The following is a 19,270-nucleotide window of genomic DNA, read 5'->3' on the forward strand; positions in this document are numbered from 1 at the left end:
TGGGGAGATTAGTCCCTCCCTTTCCTCTGCAGTTGTGATCCGATCTCTGGATTGGATCACAGTCGCATGACACTCAGCTCACGCTCGCAGCAGAGCAGGAGCCGAGGGTCATTAGTAGAGTTGAGCGCGGTTCGTGGTTCGTGGTTCTCCAGTTCTAGGCTCGAGTGATTTTGGGGCATGTTCTAGATCGAACTAGAACTCGAGCTTTTTGCAAAAGCTCGATAGTTCTAGAAACGTTCGAGAACGGTTCTAGCAGCCAAAAAACAGCTAAATCATAGCTTGGTTTCTGCTGTAATAGTGTAAGTCACTCTGTGAATCAAACTATTATCACATTTCAGTGTATAGTGTGCGTGAACAGCGCCTTCAGATCACTGCTGTTTCTATAATGGCGATCGCCATTTTTTTTTTTTTTTTTCTTGTCTTCCTTCCCTAAGCGCGCGCGTCTTGTGGGGCGGGCCAGCATGTCAGCCAATCACAGACACACACACACAGCTAAGTGGACTTTGAGCCAGAGAAGCAACGGCATGTGTGATAGGATCTGCATGTCACATGTCCCTGCATTATAAAACCGGACATTTTCTTCACGGACGCCATTATCTGCCTTCTGCGTCTTTGGTGTCAGACATCACTGTCGCAGCTCCGTCTTGAGTCCTATCGCTGATACAGCTGTATGCGTTGCATACACAGCGTTAGACAGCATAGGGAGAGCACTTTATAGCAGTCCTTTTAAGGGCTCAAACCGGCAGGGTCAGAGTTAAGGTGACAGGTCCTGAAAACAGCGTCAGCGTCTGTGCAGCCAAGGTCAGGGATTTCCTCCCTGCATTTCACCATTAGGAGGGAATAGAAAGGCAGGCTTCCATTCCTCTACCCAGAGCACCACAATCCTGCCACTGTACCCTCTTGTCCTCTGCACACTCCAACTCATAACTAAGCCATTATACTAGCAAACACTCAGTGTACCTAGTGGCATCCTATCTGTGGCTATTGGACTTTGCTATAGTCCCACTAGTGCAAAGACATTTGCAGAGCACGTCTGCCTGCATTGCACACTACAACTAATTATAACTAAGCCATTATACTAGCAAACACTCAGTGTACCTAGTGGCATCCTATACGTGGCTATTGGACTTTGCTATAGTCCCACTAGTGCCAAGACATTTGCAGAGCGCATCTGCCTGCGTTGCACACTCCAACTAATTATAACTAAGCCATTATACTAACAAACACTTAGTGTACCTAGTGGCATCCTATACGTGGCTATTGGACTTTGCTATAGTCCCACTAGTGCCAAGACATTTGCAGAGCGCATCTGCCTGCGTTGCACACTCCAACTAATTATAACTAAGCCATTATACTAGCACACACTCAGTGTACCTAGTGGCATCCTATACGTGGCTATTGGACTTTGCTATAGTCCCACTAGTGCCAAGACATTTGCAGAGCGCATCTGCCTGCATTGCACACTCCAACTAATTATAACTAAGCCATTATACTAGCACACACTCAGTGTACCTAGTGGCATCCTATACGTGGCTATTGGACTTTGCTATAGTCCCACTAGTGCCAAGACATTTGCAGAGCGCATCTGCCTGCGTTGCACACTCCAACTAATTATAACTAAGCCATTATACTAGCACACACTCAGTGTACCTAGTGGCATCCTATACGTGGCTATTGGACTTTGCTATAGTCCCACTAGTGCCAAGACATTTGCAGAGCGCATCTGCCTGCGTTGCACACTCCAACTAATTATAACTAAGCCATTATACTAGCAAACACTTAGTGTACCTAGTGGCATCCTATACGTGGCTATTGGACTTTGCTATAGTCCCACTAGTGCCAAGACATTTGCAGAGCGCATCTGCCTGCGTTGCACACTCCAACTAATTATAACTAAGCCATTATACTAGCACACACTCAGTGTACCTAGTGGCATCCTATACGTGGCTATTGGACTTTGCTATAGTCCCACTAGTGCCAAGACATTTGCAGAGCGCATCTGCCTGCGTTGCACACTCCAACTAATTATAACTAAGCCATTATACTAGCAAACACTTAGTGTACCTAGTGGCATCCTATACGTGGCTATTGGACTTTGCTATAGTCCCACTAGTGCCAAGACATTTGCAGAGCGCATCTGCCTGCGTTGCACACTCCAACTAATTATAACTAAGCCATTATACTAGCACACACTCAGTGTACCTAGTGGCATCCTATACGTGGCTATTGGACTTTGCTATAGTCCCACTAGTGCCAAGACATTTGCAAAGCGCATCTGCCTGCGTTGCACACTCCAACTAATTATAACTAAGCCATTATACTAGCACACACTCAGTGTACCTAGTGGCATCCTATACGTGGCTATTGGACTTTGCTATAGTCCCACTAGTGCCAAGACATTTGCAGAGCGCATCTGCCTGCGTTGCACACTCCAACTAATTATAACTAAGCCATTATACTAGCACACACTCAGTGTACCTAGTGGCATCCTATACGTGGCTATTGGACTTTGCTATAGTCCCACTAGTGCCAAGACATTTGCAGAGCGCATCTGCCTGCGTTGCACACTCCAACTAATTATAACTAAGCCATTATACTAGCAAACACTTAGTGTACCTAGTGGCATCCTATACGTGGCTATTGGACTTTGCTATAGTCCCACTAGTGCCAAGACATTTGCAGAGCGCATCTGCCTGCGTTGCACACTCCAACTAATTATAACTAAGCCATTATACTAGCAAACACTTAGTGTACCTAGTGGCATCCTATACGTGGCTATTGGACTTTGCTATAGTCCCACTAGTGCCAAGACATTTGCAGAGCGCATCTGCCTGCGTTGCACACTCCAACTAATTATAACTAAGCCATTATACTAGCAAACACTCAGTGTACCTAGTGGCATCCTATACGTGGCTATTGGACTTTGCTATAGTCCCACTAGTGCCAAGACATTTGCAGAGCGCATCTGCCTGCGTTGCACACTCCAACTAATTATAACTAAGCCATTATACTAGCACACACTCAGTGTACCTAGTGGCATCCTATACGTGGCTATTGGACTTTGCTATAGTCCCACTAGTGCCAAGACATTTGCAGAGCGCATCTGCCTGCGTTGCACACTCCAACTAATTATAACTAAGCCATTATACTAGCACACACTCAGTGTACCTAGTGGCATCCTATACGTGGCTATTGGACTTTGCTATAGTCCCACTAGTGCCAAGACATTTGCAGAGCGCATCTGCCTGCGTTGCACACTCCAACTAATTATAACTAAGCCATTATACTAGCAAACACTCAGTGTACCTAGTGGCATCCTATACGTGGCTATTGGACTTTGCTTTAGTCCCACTAGTGCCAAGACATTTGCAGCACGTCTGCCTGCGTTGCACACTCCAACTAATTATAACTAAGTTACATTGTCAGGGATATTTATTCTTTATTATTCTGCTGTTAATAAAGCTAGACCACCACTGCAATCTTCACCACCTCTCAATTTTTACTACCACATTTTCAGTCCACAATCTTGTCGCAATCAACATGAGTGGCAAAATGACAGATGCTGGTGGAAAGGGGAATAGGCGTGGTGGAAAAGGCAAAAAAGGTTTTGTCAGTGGGGAAGGTGGCAAAGCTCCATTATCATCTGCTGCAGATAGACCATCTACTAGCAAAAGTAAGATGTCTACTACTTATTGTGGACAATCCGATGTGCTCCCTTTTTTACGGACACGAACAAGAGGAACAAAGGTAGATGATGGGCAAAAAAGGAAAATGCTTGAATGGATCTCAAGTGGTCCAACAAGTGCCCTCTCAGCCACTTCAAGTACCGCATCCAAAAAACACCAGTCCTCTGAGTTGTCATCCCAATCACACTTGATTTCTCCCAGCTCTGAAGTCTCCATCAGCCCTGCACAGTATGGTGGAACTGAGATGGCTGAGTCTGCAGAGCTGTTCAGTCACACTATAGCCTGGGAATCAGAGGTCTGCTCCCAAGCTACAGTGAGTACAGAACAGGAAATGGTCTGCAGTGATGCCCAGAACCTTTGTGACTCTGATTCAGGCCGTGAGGACCAAGTTTCTGAGCATAATGTTGACCCTTTGTCACAAACTGTAACACCTGTGGTTATAGACAATGAGGAACATACTGATGAAGATGAGACGCAGATACCCGATTGGGATGACAACTTAAATATTCGGTCAGGGCAAGAAGAGGCTCGGTCTGAGGGGGAGGGGAGTGCAAACACAACAATTGATGATGACGTTCTAGATCCCACCTACTGTCAACCCCCAGTCAGGCACTCGAGGAGGTCAACAGAGGCGGTGGAGGAGGATGCAACCGACGACGAAGTTACCTTGCGCCTTCCTGGACAGAGTCGGAGCACTGGTAGCACGTCTACAACTGCATCCTCAGCCACCACTCTGCCTATGAGCATTATTCGGGGTGGATCAACAGGTCGCATGGCCTCTAAGCCTTGCCTAGCCTGGTCCTTTTTTCACATCGAAAAAGATCGCCCAACTCATGTGATATGTAACATTTGTCATGATTCTGTTAGTAGAGGTCAAAACCTCAGCAGTTTGACAACTTCTTCCATGAATCGTCACATGACTAAATATCATAAGTCCCGGTGGGAAGCTCACCGTGCTGCAATGCGGCCTAGCGGAGCGAACCATCCACCGCCCGCCCCTTCCAGTGCATCCGCGCGCTCTTCATCTTCTAGGACTGTGGGGACAGCTGTCACACCTGTTTTTCCACGCAAAACTTCCACCACTGTAACCGCAACAGGCAGTTTGCTTGTAAGGTCGTCAGTTGGTTTGGAAGGGGAAACAAGTGAGTGTGTACAGCTCTCTCAGACATCGATAGCACCAACGTTGGATGAAGGCAACATCATGTCTCCGCCTGCACTTTCCTCACAAACCTGCATTTTTCCAGGGACACCCTACTCAACACCGTCTACACACAGCAGCCAGATCTCTGTCCCTCAGATGTGGTCAAATAAAAGGCCACTTCCTCCGACCCATGACAAAGCTAAAAGGTTGACTCTATCCCTCTGTAAGCTGTTGGCTACCGAAATGCTGCCTTTCCGCCTAGTGGACACACAGGATTTTAGAGACCTTATGTCTGTCGCTGTGCCCCAGTACCAGATGCCTAGTCGCCACTACTTCTCTAAGAAAGGTGTGCCCGCGCTACACCAGCATGTCGCACACAACATCACCGCTTCCTTGAGAAACTCTGTGTGTGAACGGGTGCATTTCACCACCGATACTTGGACCAGTAAGCATGGACAGGGACGTTACATGTCGCTGACTGGGCACTGGGTAACTATGGTGATAGATGGTGAAGGGTCTGCTGCACAAGTCTTGCCGTCCCCACGACTTGTGTGTCAATCCTCTGTCTGTCCAAGTTCCGCCACTGCTTCTGCATCCTCCACCTCATCTGGGTCCTCCACCTCCGCCCCAAGCCTGCCTGGTCAGGCCACCAGCGTTCTCACTGCGCAGAAGGAATCACGCACCCCTCATTACTATGCTGGCAGCAGAGCGCAACGGCATCAGGCGGTCTTTAGCTTGACATGTCTTGGTAATAAGAGTCACACAGCTGAGGAGTTGTGGTCAGCTCTGCGGTCCGAGTTTAATAAATGGTTGTCTCCACTCAACCTGCAGCCTGGTAAGGCCGTGTGCGACAATGCTGCAAACCTGGGTGCGGCCCTTCGCCTGGGCAAGGTGACACACGTACCTTGTATGGCTCACGTGTTGAACCTTGTCGTGCAGCAATTTTTAACACACTATCCCGGCCTAGATGGCCTTCTGAACAGGGCACGAAAACTGTCTGCTCACTTCCGCCGTTCAAGCGCCGCAGCTGAGCGACTTGCATCGCTCCAGAAGTCTTTCGGCCTGCCGGTTCATCGCCTGAAATGCGATGTGGCGACACGCTGGAATTCAACTCTCCACATGTTACAGCGACTGTGGCAGCACCGCAGAGCCCTGGTGCAATACGTCATGACGTATAGCCTGGGCCAACGAGATGCAGAGGTGGGGCAGATCACCCTGATGGAGTGGTCTCAGATCAAGGACCTATGCACCCTTCTGCACAGTTTCGACATGGCGACGAATATGTTTAGCGCTGACAATGCCATTATCAGCATGACGATTCCAGTCATTTACATGCTGGAGCACACGCTAAACACTATTCGGAGTCAGGGGGTGGGACAACATGAAGGGGAGGAACTACAGGAGGATTCATATGCGCAAGGGACAACAACATCACCAAGGTCCAGACGTTCATCATCACCAACGCAGCAGGCATGGGACCAAGGGGGACAGGGATCGACAAGGGCGCATAGTAGCAGGCGAAATGTTGAGCAAGGTGCAGGAGAACATGAAGAAATGGAGGACGAACTGTCCATGGACATGGAAGACTCAGCGGATGAGGGAGACCTTGGTCAAATTTCAGTTGAAAGAGGTTGGGGTCAGATGTCAGAGGAAGAAAGAACGGGTAGCACCTCTATGCCACAAACACAGCGTGGACTTGGTCCGCATGGCTGCGCAAGACACATGAGTGCCTTTTTGTTGCACTACCTCCAACATGACAGTCGTATTGTCAAAATTAGAAGTGATGATGACTACTGGATTGCCACACTATTAGATCCCCGGTACAAGTCCAAATTTTGTGACATAATTCCAGCCATAGAAAGGGACGCACGTATGCAGGAGTATCAGCAGAAGCTGTTACTAGATCTTAGCTCGGCTTTTCCACCAAACAACCGTGCAGGTGCAGGGAGTGAATCTCCCAGTTGTAACTTGACAAACATGGGACGGTCTCGTCATCTTCAACAGTCTACCCGTACCAGTAGGACCGTATCTGGTGCCGGTAACAGCAATTTTATGGAATCTTTTCATAATTTTTTTAGACCCTCTTTTGCAAGGCCACCAGAGACAACAAGTCTGACACATAGTCAACGGCTGGAGAGGATGATACAGGAGTATCTCCAAATGAACATCGATGCCATGACTGTGCAACTGGAGCCTTGCTCCTTTTGGGCTTCAAACCTAGAAAAATGGCCAGAGCTCGCAACTTACGCCTTGGAGATTTTGTCGTGTCCAGCTGCCAGCGTTGTCTCTGAACGTGTATTCAGTGCTGCTGGGTGTGTGCTGACAGATAAGCGCACGCGTCTGTCCAGTGACAATGTGGACAGACTGACGTTCATCAAAATGAACAAGTCATGGATCCAGAAGGAATTTACTACCCCTGTGTCATCCTGGGGAGAGTAAATGCTTGTTGATTTGGAATGTGCTTGATGCAAATCAAAACATCCTGTTTGCAACTAGGGCACAAGTGCTGCCACTGAATGGGTGGGTGTGTGGGGCCCAATTTTTGGAAAAAAAGGGAGACTCCGCTTGGAGTAACCCTTGCTTACATTGTTTTTAAAAGAAGCCAAGATGAACAGAGCTGGGATCAGGAAAGACTTTGCTACCTACCCTGGTGTCATCCTGGGGACGGTTAATTATGGCGTATTTTTGAATGTGCTTGATGCAAATCTAGCTGTGAAGTGTACAACTGGGGCACAACTGCTGCCACTGAATGGGTGGGTGTGTGGGGCCCAATTTTTGGAAAAAAAGGGAGACTCCGCTTGGAGTAACCCTTGCTTGCTGTGTTTTTAAAAGAAGCCAAGATGAACAGAGCTGGGATCAGGAAAGACTTTGCTACCTACCCCGGTGTCATCCTGGGGACGGATAAGAATGACGTATTTTTGAATGTGCTTGATGCAAATCTAGCTGTGAAGTGTACAACTGGGGCACAACTGCTGCCACTGAATGGGTGGGTGTGTGGGGCCCAATTTTTGGAAAAAAAGGGAGACTCCGCTTGGAGTAACCCTTGCTTGCTGTGTTTTTAAAAGAAGCCAAGATGAACAGAGCTGGGATCAGGAAAGACTTTGCTACCTACCCCGGTGTCATCCTGGGGACGGATAAGAATGGCGTATTTTTGAATGTGCTTGATGCAAATGTAGCTGTGAAGTGTACAACTAGGGCACAACTGCTGCCACTGAAGGGGTGGGTGTGTGTGGGGCCCAATTTTTGGAAAAAAGGGAGACTCCGCTTGGAGTAACCCTTGCTTGATGTGTTTTTAAAAGAAGCCAAGATGAACAGAGCTGGGATCAGGAAAGACTTTGCTACCTACCCCGGTGTCATCCTGGGGACGGATAAGAATGACGTATTTTTGAATGTGCTTGATGCAAATGTAGCTGTGAAGTGTACAACTGGGGCACAACTGCTGCCACTGAATGGGTGGGTGTGTGGGGCCCAATTTTTGGAAAAAAAGGGAGACTCCGCTTGGAGTAACCCTTGCTTGCTGTGTTTTTAAAAGAAGCCAAGATGAACAGAGCTGGGATCAGGAAAGACTTTGCTACCTACCCCGGTGTCATCCTGGGGACGGATAAGAATGACGTATTTTTGAATGTGCTTGATGCAAATCTAGCTGTGAAGTGTACAACTGGGGCACAACTGCTGCCACTGAATGGGTGGGTGTGTGGGGCCCAATTTTTGGAAAAAAAGGGAGACTCCGCTTGGAGTAACCCTTGCTTGCTGTGTTTTTAAAAGAAGCCAAGATGAACAGAGCTGGGATCAGGAAAGACTTTGTTACCTACCCCGGTGTCATCCTGGGGACGGATAAGAATGACGTATTTTTGAATGTGCTTGATGCAAATCTAGCTGTGAAGTGTACAACTGGGGCACAACTGCTGCCACTGAATGGGTGGGTGTGTGGGGCCCAATTTTTGGAAAAAAAGGGAGACTCCGCTTGGAGTAACCCTTGCTTGCTGTGTTTTTAAAAGAAGCCAAGATGAACAGAGCTGGGATCAGGAAAGACTTTGCTACCTACCCCGGTGTCATCCTGGGGACGGATAAGAATGGCGTATTTTTGAATGTGCTTGATGCAAATGTAGCTGTGAAGTGTACAACTAGGGCACAACTGCTGCCACTGAAGGGGTGGGTGTGTGTGGGGCCCAATTTTTGGAAAAAAGGGAGACTCCGCTTGGAGTAACCCTTGCTTACATTGTTTTTAAAAGAAGCCAAGATGAACAAGTCATGGGTCAGCAAAGACTTTGCTACCTACCCCGGTGTCATCCTGGGGATGGATAAGAATGGCGTATTTTTGAATGTGCTTGATGCAAATGTAGCTGTGAAGTGTACAACTAGGGCACAACTGCTGCCACTGAAGGGGTGGGTGTGTGTGGGGCCCAATTTTTGGAAAAAAGGGAGACTCTGCTTGGAGTAACCCTTGCTTACATTGTTTTTAAAAGAAGCCAAGATGAACAGAGCTGGGATCAGGAAAGACTTTGCTACCTACCCCGGTGTCATCCTGGGGACGGATAAGAATGACGTATTTTTGAATGTGCTTGATGCAAATCTAGCTGTGAAGTGTACAACTGGGGCACAACTGCTGCCACTGAATGGGTGGGTGTGTGGGGCCCAATTTTTGGAAAAAAAGGGAGACTCCGCTTGGAGTAACCCTTGCTTGCTGTGTTTTTAAAAGAAGCCAAGATGAACAGAGCTGGGATCAGGAAAGACTTTGCTACCTACCCCGGTGTCATCCTGGGGACGGATAAGAATGACGTATTTTTGAATGTGCTTGATGCAAATCTAGCTGTGAAGTGTACAACTGGGGCACAACTGCTGCCACTGAATGGGTGGGTGTGTGGGGCCCAATTTTTGGAAAAAAAGGGAGACTCCGCTTGGAGTAACCCTTGCTTGCTGTGTTTTTAAAAGAAGCCAAGATGAACAGAGCTGGGATCAGGAAAGACTTTGCTACCTACCCCGGTGTCATCCTGGGGACGGATAAGAATGACGTATTTTTGAATGTGCTTGATGCAAATCTAGCTGTGAAGTGTACAACTAGGGCACAACTGCTGCCACTGAAGGGGTGGGTGTGTGTGGGGCCCAATTTTTGGAAAAAAGGGAGACTCCGCTTGGAGTAACTCTTGCTTACATTGTTTTTAAAAGAAGCCAAGATGAACAGAGCTGGGATCAGGAAAGACTTTGCTACCTACCCCGGTGTCATCCTGGGGACGGATAAGAATGGCGTATTTTTGAATGTGCTTGATGCAAATGTAGCTGTGAAGTGTACAACTAGGGCACAACTGCTGCCACTGAAGGGGTGGGTGTGTGTGGGGCCCAATTTTTGGAAAAAAGGGAGACTCCGCTTGGAGTAACCCTTGATTGCTGTGTTTTTTATAAATGATCCAAGCTGCACAGAGCTGGGATCAGGAAAGACTTAGCTACCTACCCTGGTGTCATCCTGGGGACGGTTAATTATGGCGTATTTTTGAATGTGCTTGATGCAAATCTAGCTGTGAAGTGTGCAACTGGGGCACAAGTGCTACCACTGAAGGGGTGGGTGTGTGTGTGGCCCAATTTTTGGAAAAAAGGGAGACTCCGCTTGGAGTCACCTTGCGGTGTTTTACATGATTTTAGAAGGGCGTGCCATGCCTATATCTGTGTGTCCTCCTCTTTTTCCTTGTCCAGCTGTTTTGTTTTCGCATGAGTATATGTCCTTGTCACTTTCCAATGTGTTTGAGTTGTTTGTCACCTTTAGGACACCTTTGAGGGTGTTTTCTAGGTGTTTTTCTGTGTTTGTGATTGCCTGCCATTGTTTCCTATGCAGTTCGAGTTCGGTTCGTCGAACGTTCGACGAACCGAACTCGAACGGGAGGTCCGTTCGGCGAACCAACCTCGAGCCGAACCGCGACCGGTTCGCTCATCTCTAGTCATTAGCATATCACATCCAATGCTCTCGCATCGGATGCTATTCGCGGGTGTGACCTCCGCCCTAACATATCGGCCATTGCTTACACTGGGAATACCTGTACCCACTTCTCTTGATAGCAAACTAATATATTTAGTGGGGTGATTGGTGAAGAATGAAACCAAGAAAATTGTAGAACGTTTCACTGCATACAGTGATTATCATGGTATTTTCCAACTTTAGACATTTATGGTATATTTAAAGGATATTCCATGAATATCTAATAGGTGTTATGAGCTCACCTATCACATACATTATGTGGATTTTCTAAGCTGTAGGTCAGAGAGAGCAGCATGGACCAGAGGTGATGCAAACTGATGATGCAGCGGAGGCAGCAGGTGTATCAGTAAGGGCCTGGACAGCAGGGTAATCAGCACAACTGATAGACAAGCAGAGGTGGAAGAAGAAGATGCTGATGGAGGGCAGTCATACACGGAACAGCCGAACAGTACATGCATTCCACTACTTGCAGCAGGGATATGGTTAATATCAGAAAGGTATATTGAGTCAGATATTTGCAGCATGGACATGATTATTAGCTGAAACCTATTCAATCAGCAGAGATAAATCTGCAATAAGGATCTTGTTGGAGAAATGAGCTACTTGTAGTTTGAACTAATAGAGCGGAGAGGATTTTCAGGACTGAGCTAGGAAGGAGAGGTTAGATGCTGCAAAGCAGGCAAGTGTTGCTGACAAGATAATTAGCCAGATGAGTGGAAAAGAATATTGAGGTACATGAGGATATCTCCTGCAAAAGCACATGGTAGCATGGTGTTATACTTTCCTGAATACTCAGACATATGGGTGCTTGAGATGGCCTTACAAGACCTTAAGTGACCCAACACATTACACATTTATCACCTGTGTTGTACATGTACAAAACTGTAATTATATATAATGTAATGGTGTATCCTACATAAGGTCTTTGTGTACAGATTAAAACCTGAAGCTGATTTCGCGCCATACTCAGTAGATAATATTACCGCCAGCATTGCCTGTAACAGCAGTGACCAGAGCCTGCTGTTATTACTGCTGTTTAATCAGTTTTTTTGTTTTTTCCTCCCGTTCTTCCTAGAGCCATAACTTTTTTATTTTTTTTCGTCAATATAGCCATATATAGGCTTGTTTTTTGTGGGATGAGTTGTACTTTTGAATGGCACCATTTATTCTGCCCCATATTGTACTGGAAAACAGGAAAAAAAATCCAAGTGCGGAAAAATTGCAAAATAAGTGCAATTGCACAATTGTTTTTGCCATTTTTTTATTTACCGCATTCACTATTTTGAAAAACTGACTTAGTAATAAGATTCCCCAGGTCACTACAAGTTCACAGAAACCAAACATGTAAAGTTTTACTTTTATCTAAGTGATGAAAATAAATTCAGAAGTTTGTAAAAAAATAGAATAGCTGTTTTGTCGCCATTTTTCAAGACCGATAGCGTTCTCATTTTTTGGGATCTATTGCTCATTGACTGCTTATTTTTTGCGTCTTGAGCTGGTGTTTGTAATTATGCCATTTTTGCATGAATACAATGTTTGATTGCCTGATCTGCCCTTCTGCACAGTATCCAATCCTCCTTGGTTACCGATCCTTGTCCTTTCGTGTTGCTAAAGAGCTTAGCCGGTCAAAACCCTAGGAACACTTTACACCACACCCACCAGACACATCATTGGGGGCCTGAAGGGAATAAGGCCGCCCACTTGGGAGGTTGGTAGGGGAAAGGGAAAAAGTGAAAGGAGAACTGAAAAGGAGTCGAAGGAGTAGGAGGTTGAGCGGTGACTCTCGAAGGGAGAGGTCACAGGTCAGTAGCAGGGCTCCTTGAGTCTACTAGGTGGCAAACGTTGGTCTGGGCCTGGTAGGAGCTGGAACCCAGGGGATCATGTCAAGGGGCATGGATTGCCGAGGAGGGCAGCCGGTGGCCTTGAGCCATCTCTGGCCAGGGGCCAGGGCACAACGGGGTACGCGGACCCTAGGCCGGGAAGTAGCTTAAAGCGTCCTTTTTAATTTACCCGACGGGTGTGAAGCCTTCAAGATTCATCCCTCACCCGCTCCAAAATCAGGGTACTAGCGGACCGATGGGATAGAACTTTCAAAATAAAACGCAGTCCACCAAATCCCAAGCGTGAACCCTGAGAGCAAGCTCACTCCGTTAGCCATACGGGTGAGCGGGACCCGATTTAGTTCCACACTATAGGGTCCAAACAGTGAACAAGGTGCCGTGGAAAAGGCCACAGGCTAACAAGCAACACCAAAGGCACGGATCCAAGCGTGCTCCCTCCTGGCTGCAGCAGTGCTCAGAATTCTGGTTTATAAGCTGTCGGTGTCAGTATTCTTGGACTGAGTGAGTACACAGAAACCCTTCCTTTTCCCAACAGCACCCCACTCCTGCACCACCAACACCGGGTCCTGGGGCACAAACCCCCTACCCATGGAGGGGTTAAACACCTTGCTGCCGTACCATCGAGACCGGGCTTCTCCTTCCCCCAACAGCAGTGGTGATACTCCACCTTACCACGCACTGTGGGTGGCGTCACGAACTTCTAACTCCCCTGTACATACTCCCCTTTCCAAACTCGAGTGTCCGCACGAACCCCCGGGTCCGGAGACCCCTTGAGCCACCGCGGTTCCGGATCCGAGCGGCTCAGCCGCTGGCACGGGGGTGGTACATGTATGTCCTTGGTCATGAAAGGATTAAGCATTCAAATGCCCATTACCATGACATTTCAATGGAACAATTTCTGCTGGTCAGGGGTGTGCACACCTATCAACACAACCACAAATCAATTGCAAGGTGGCAATGGGTTATCTTAGCAGTCTGGGGCCTGCTGAAGGAGGTCATCTCAGGCTGCTTGTGAATGTCATATTTTGAACCAGCAATAAAATGATTGCAGATTCAAGTCCCCTAAAATAACTGAAAAAAAACCGAAGTAAAAAGTAAATAAAATGTATTAAAAATTCAAAATTGCTTCCCCCTTCCATCATAAAAATCTGATCTATCAAAATAAAAAAATTAAACGGTAACCACTGGAAGGAGAAAAAAAAGTATAAACTTGGTCTCAGAAGATAGTACCAGAATTATTATTTTTTTAATTTCTAAATTAAAAAAGTATATATTTTTCGTATTGAATTTTTACCGTAAAATACGGTAAACAGTGGAAAAACGAATCCAAAATAACAATGGTTAAATTGTCTTATTCCATTTCACTGCACGTAGAAAAAATGTTTCAGTTTTCCAGTACATTGTATGGTAAAATGTTGTCTTGCTGTGTTGATGAAAAAAACAAAAGCACAAGAAAGAAAACTGGCAATGGCAGGAAGGGGTTAACACATCATGCCTGTCTGCCAAGGCGTGACTTCAAACAAGACATTTTGTTCTTGGACTATATTTCATCATTGTCGCTAGTAAAGTGAACGCTGTACATTCGCTTAGTGTATATAATACCTGTAATATATGCTGAGTGGGAATCATTTTATAAAGGAGCACAGTCATATATTACATGCTGGACTGATCTTTCCTGCCAGGCTGAAGCCCTTGGTGGTCCGGCCTGCGGAGTATAGATTGCTTAATTCCTGATCCGTGTGCAGAGCTAATATTTGCCAGCGTTCTGTACAGTTGCTGCTCGCTTGCACAACAATGTTGACACTTTCTCCTGAAATAACATCTGTTCTCTTTCCCTTCCTCTTCATTTTAATTTCCACAGAACTGTGTAAAAGTCATAGTGGTTTTCCACACCCTTTCTGCTTTTGGAATGACGTCAAAATAACAGAAATGGAAATACAAATTTTGCTAAAGGAGATTGTGTTGAGATTGTTATAAACTGTATGTACAGGTGAAGTTTTTCTGTGATTTATTACATTTTTCATGTATTGCTATGTGTGAATAACTTTAGTAGAGACTTATCTGCCAAGGAAACAAAAATTCAGGTATATAGAAATCCACCCTGTCCCATTCTTCATGTATAAAAAAATTACCAGACAATCCTGTGAAAAAGGTGGCTCACATTTCTCACCACCAAAACTGGCGTGAAATTGCAAAATCTTTTTATTTTTTGAATTGCGGCAAAATTCTTTTGACATCTGAAGATGTTTTATGGCAAAAAAGATAAACACCTTGATGAATTAGGGCCTTTAGACTATGTCCGCACGTTGCTTTTTACCTGCTTTTTTGCTGCTTTTTCAACTGCAGCGTTTAATGCTAAAATGGTTGTGTTCTGCTTTTCAAGCAAAGTCTATGGGACAGGTCAATTGTTTTTGCCATTTAGGTTTTGCACTGCAAAGCTGAGTTTTTGACCAAAGTTCTGCAACATAAAGGCTGCAGTTTGAACTGCATAGTGCGGACAAGAAACCCAAATTCCCATAGACTTTGCTTGAAAAGCAGAACACATCCATTTTAGCATTAAACGCTGCAGTTGAAAAAGCAGCAAAAAAGCAGGTAAAAAGCAGGTAAAAAGCAATGTGCGGACATAGCCTTAGACCTTTTCTCCACTGGCGTGTAAAAAATCACAGCGATACTCGGCTCAAAATGTGAGTCGAGTATCCTGCGTGTGATCTGCGTGTGATCTGCGTACGGTGTGTGTTTTTTCCTCACATAGCATCCATATGACATGTGAGCATCATGCGAGTGCTATGTGAGTTTTTAGGTAAGCAGCGTCAGACTGGCTACAGGAGAAATCTCCTGTAAAACCAGACCTGGCCGCGGTTACCTGCACTCAGCTCCAGAGCTGTAACCTGAGCTCCAGCGTCTGCCTGATCTGTTTGCAGCTGTGCTGACCTGAACAGCAATCGCCGGGGAATCCATCACTCGGCGCTCGCTGTTCAGGCTGCACTCTGGAGCTCAGGTGACAGCTCCGGGGTTCAGTGCATGTAACCGCGGCCAGGACTGGTTTTACAGGAGATTCCTCCGGTAGCCAGTCTGACCCGGTATGCAAGTGTCAGGATCCGTGTGACATGCGCATGCCACCCGGATTCTGACTTGCATGGGGGTGAGAGAGCTGAGAATCGCATCAAATCGCAGCATGCTGCGATTTCAAGGAGAGAGTGTATCGTCTGGAAAAAAAAGGGGAAATGGAGACAGCATCATTAGAAACCATTTGCAAGATTGCAAACCGTTTCTCAATGCGAGGGAATTTGCAGGACAAAAACGCTAGTGGAGAAGAGGCCTTAAGGTTGCTTTCTTCCAGAACCACACCACTTATATCTATCTGTCGTACATCCTTTGAAAAGAGCTAAGCTGTAATACCACATACAACTCATATACAAGACTAGTGCTGTTTCAGGAAAGAAGCAGCTATATTTATGTAATATATATAATCACTTTCAATTTTCTTAAAGCATTTTTCTGAAAACGAACAATTTGAGACTGGTCACTACTTATTAATGATCAGATAAGGAAATGAAAAAGGGTGAAAGTTTAAAAACCCATTGGCAGAGCGATGCCATTTACCACTGCAGCTGATGATACCTAGATGAAATATGTTATATGGCACTTAAAGACGGCAATAGGCTCATACTATACTTTTACATAATTTTTTTCTGGTTCTTATTAATTTAAAGAGTTTTTTTGGTAAAATATATCCTGATGTCATGGATAGATGTTTCAGGGGGTGCAGGGCCTCAGGAGACATGAAGCATATTTGGTGGACGTTGCCATTGGTAAAAACATTTTGGCAGGAAGTTATATCCCTTATCAGGGACATTATAGGGGAGCCTATCTGGCTTGATCGAGCAGTACTGCTGTTTGGAGACAGACCATCCGGTCTTACTAATAAAACCTTTAATTTACTCAATTGTATTACTATGGCTTCACAAATTCACAGAGCTGCTCAATGGAAGACATCAATTCTGTCTTTATCTTTAGCCAAAATAAAATTAGATAATATAATGATTTAAGAATGTATTAAAGCCACTAGGACTGACACCTTAGAGTTATTTTATGCTGTTTGGAACCGTTGGATAGACTCCCAACCCTCTACTGAGCTGCTCTCTAAATGTGTCCCCCTGAGAGATACATATAGAAGATGGGATGTTAAATGTTAATGCTAAATTGCGCGTCTCATTTAAACCTGGCTATTAATAAGACATTCTGTAATTTTATGCACAGAATATCCTCTGCTTATTGACTGATAGAAGTGGTATAACTTGCTGCAGATTATGATGTTAGTGTAGAAATATACAGTACCAATTACCAGGCTGTTCACCCTAGATAAGGATCCTTCCCCCCCATTCCTTTCCTTTTTTTTTCCTTTTTATTTGTACTTGAATTTGAATGTCAGAATATAAACTTTAATACTTGTGACCCTCCTGTTTGGGGAAATCATTCTGCTTTGAACGTTAGATTTTATGTTGTTAAAAGTTAAAAAATTTCAATAAAACATTTTGGAAACTTTCTTTAAATTCTTTTATTTGTTATAACCTTATTTAATGGAAACACATAAAATTAAATATATGTCAGATGTCAAGATGTTCGTCTAATTTCATTAATTCATTTGCTATAATTAAAAAATCGTATTGATTTATTCTCTCGTTACACAACACATTGGAAAACAGTTTAAACAAGAAATGTAGCATTTAAATGGACTGTCCATTGCGGAACAGCCCCTTACTAATTACCTCATAAGCTTAAAAAAATGTATACTTACCTACCGAGCAGATACAATTCTTCAGATATTAGCACTGTCTGTATCTGCTGCTAATTAACTGCGGATAGGCTGCTACTATCACAATTATATCCGAGAAGAAACGTAATTTTGCACATACTACATACATACATACATAGTACTGCTGTAATAAATACTGGGTTATCACATTGTCTTCATAAAGATTTATTATAAGATACAGTCCCATAATGAAACTGCAATAAAATACACAGAATATTGTCTGCACGTTTTGCCTGATTTGACCTATAACCTCACACACAGACTTATGGGATCACATGACTGACGACCAAATGTTCTATACTTTCCAAATTTAGTTATGCTCTTGTAAAACCTCTGTAATGGAAGCTTTGAAGTTATGTTGTATCTGCCGTAGGAAAAATGCACACACCGTCTGATGGCCTTAATGACTTAAAAGTTATGAACTATCCATAATACAATCTTTAATATCTTGTTTTCTATACACATTGTGCAGCCTAAAGGCTTAAACTGACCATACACATAAGATCAAAGTCAGCTGAACCTGCTGATTCTGCCGGGGTCAATTGATGATATAATGTGAATGGGGCCAGCAGAGAGTTCTACAAATGTTCTGCTGAAAGCTATCTAATGTTCATGGTGATATAACGCTCAACGTAGTCCTTGAGTGACTGGTGACAACAATGATTACCCAAAAATACTACATCCATCACAAACACGTAGTCAGACAGCAGTACGCTGGGTACTCTGGGCCTACAACTGGGCGTTATTCACATAAATCTGATCCAATACCAGGAATGTAGACATACGGTATTATTCAAATAAACTAAAGCTGTGATGAGCCCCAAAAACAACTCATTCACATATGTCATATACTAAAGCTCATGCTCATGTGACTGAGCCTTGCAGAACCAATTACCTTATACCGTAAACTCTGTAAAGACATTGAGTTTCTTCATTTTTGCAGTTATTTCCTAATTTTTCCTTCAGAATATCATGATGCCGATTAAAATCACAAATCTCTGATGTTAAATGCTTTATTCTCTTCCTACTACTCCTAGATTTATAATGAACAGTGTGTAAACGCATTTTATCGTGTTTCCTGAAAATAGAACAGGGTCTTATATTATTTTTTGCTCCGAAAAATGGGCTAGGGCTTATTTTTAGGGGATGTCTTATGTTTTTTTTTCCCATGAACAATAATCCCCATTTTTTCTTGAACAAAAAAATCTACATTTATTCAAATATAGTCATATTACATTCTGGAAAATCAATATAACTCTATCTATCTACCGTATCTATCTATCTATCTATCTATCTATCTATCTATCTATCTATCTACCGTATCTATGTATCTATCTATGTATCCCTCTGTCTATCTATCTACCGTATCTATCTATCCATCCATCCATCATCTATGTATTATCTATCCATCTATCTATCCTTTAATCTATCCTTCTATCTATTATCTACCCATCTAATATCTATATATCTATCTAGCTACCTCTTATCCATCCATCCGAACACACCAGCCTGTCTACTTTTCTGCTTTAGATTCCTGCAAAGACCTTTGGTCACTTGATATGATACCACAAAGTTCCTGGAGCACTATTATCATCAGGATATAAACCCTCGGGCCCCTAGGAGAATGAAATTTCCCAGTTTGCTCTGCTATCCCCCAATGCCAATCCTACATACCAGACTGTATCCTGTTCAGTTGTTTTAGACTCCTGCAGATAAGAGACCTGTGGTCACATGACTGTGAAGTCAAAGGTCCTTAAACAATCTGATTCTCGGAATGCAACTTGTTATGATTCAAGGACCGAGGAGGATCATAAAATG

Source organism: Anomaloglossus baeobatrachus, chromosome 1 (genome assembly GCF_048569485.1).
Source record: "Anomaloglossus baeobatrachus isolate aAnoBae1 chromosome 1, aAnoBae1.hap1, whole genome shotgun sequence".
In the NCBI taxonomy this organism is placed as follows: domain Eukaryota; kingdom Metazoa; phylum Chordata; class Amphibia; order Anura; family Aromobatidae; genus Anomaloglossus; species Anomaloglossus baeobatrachus.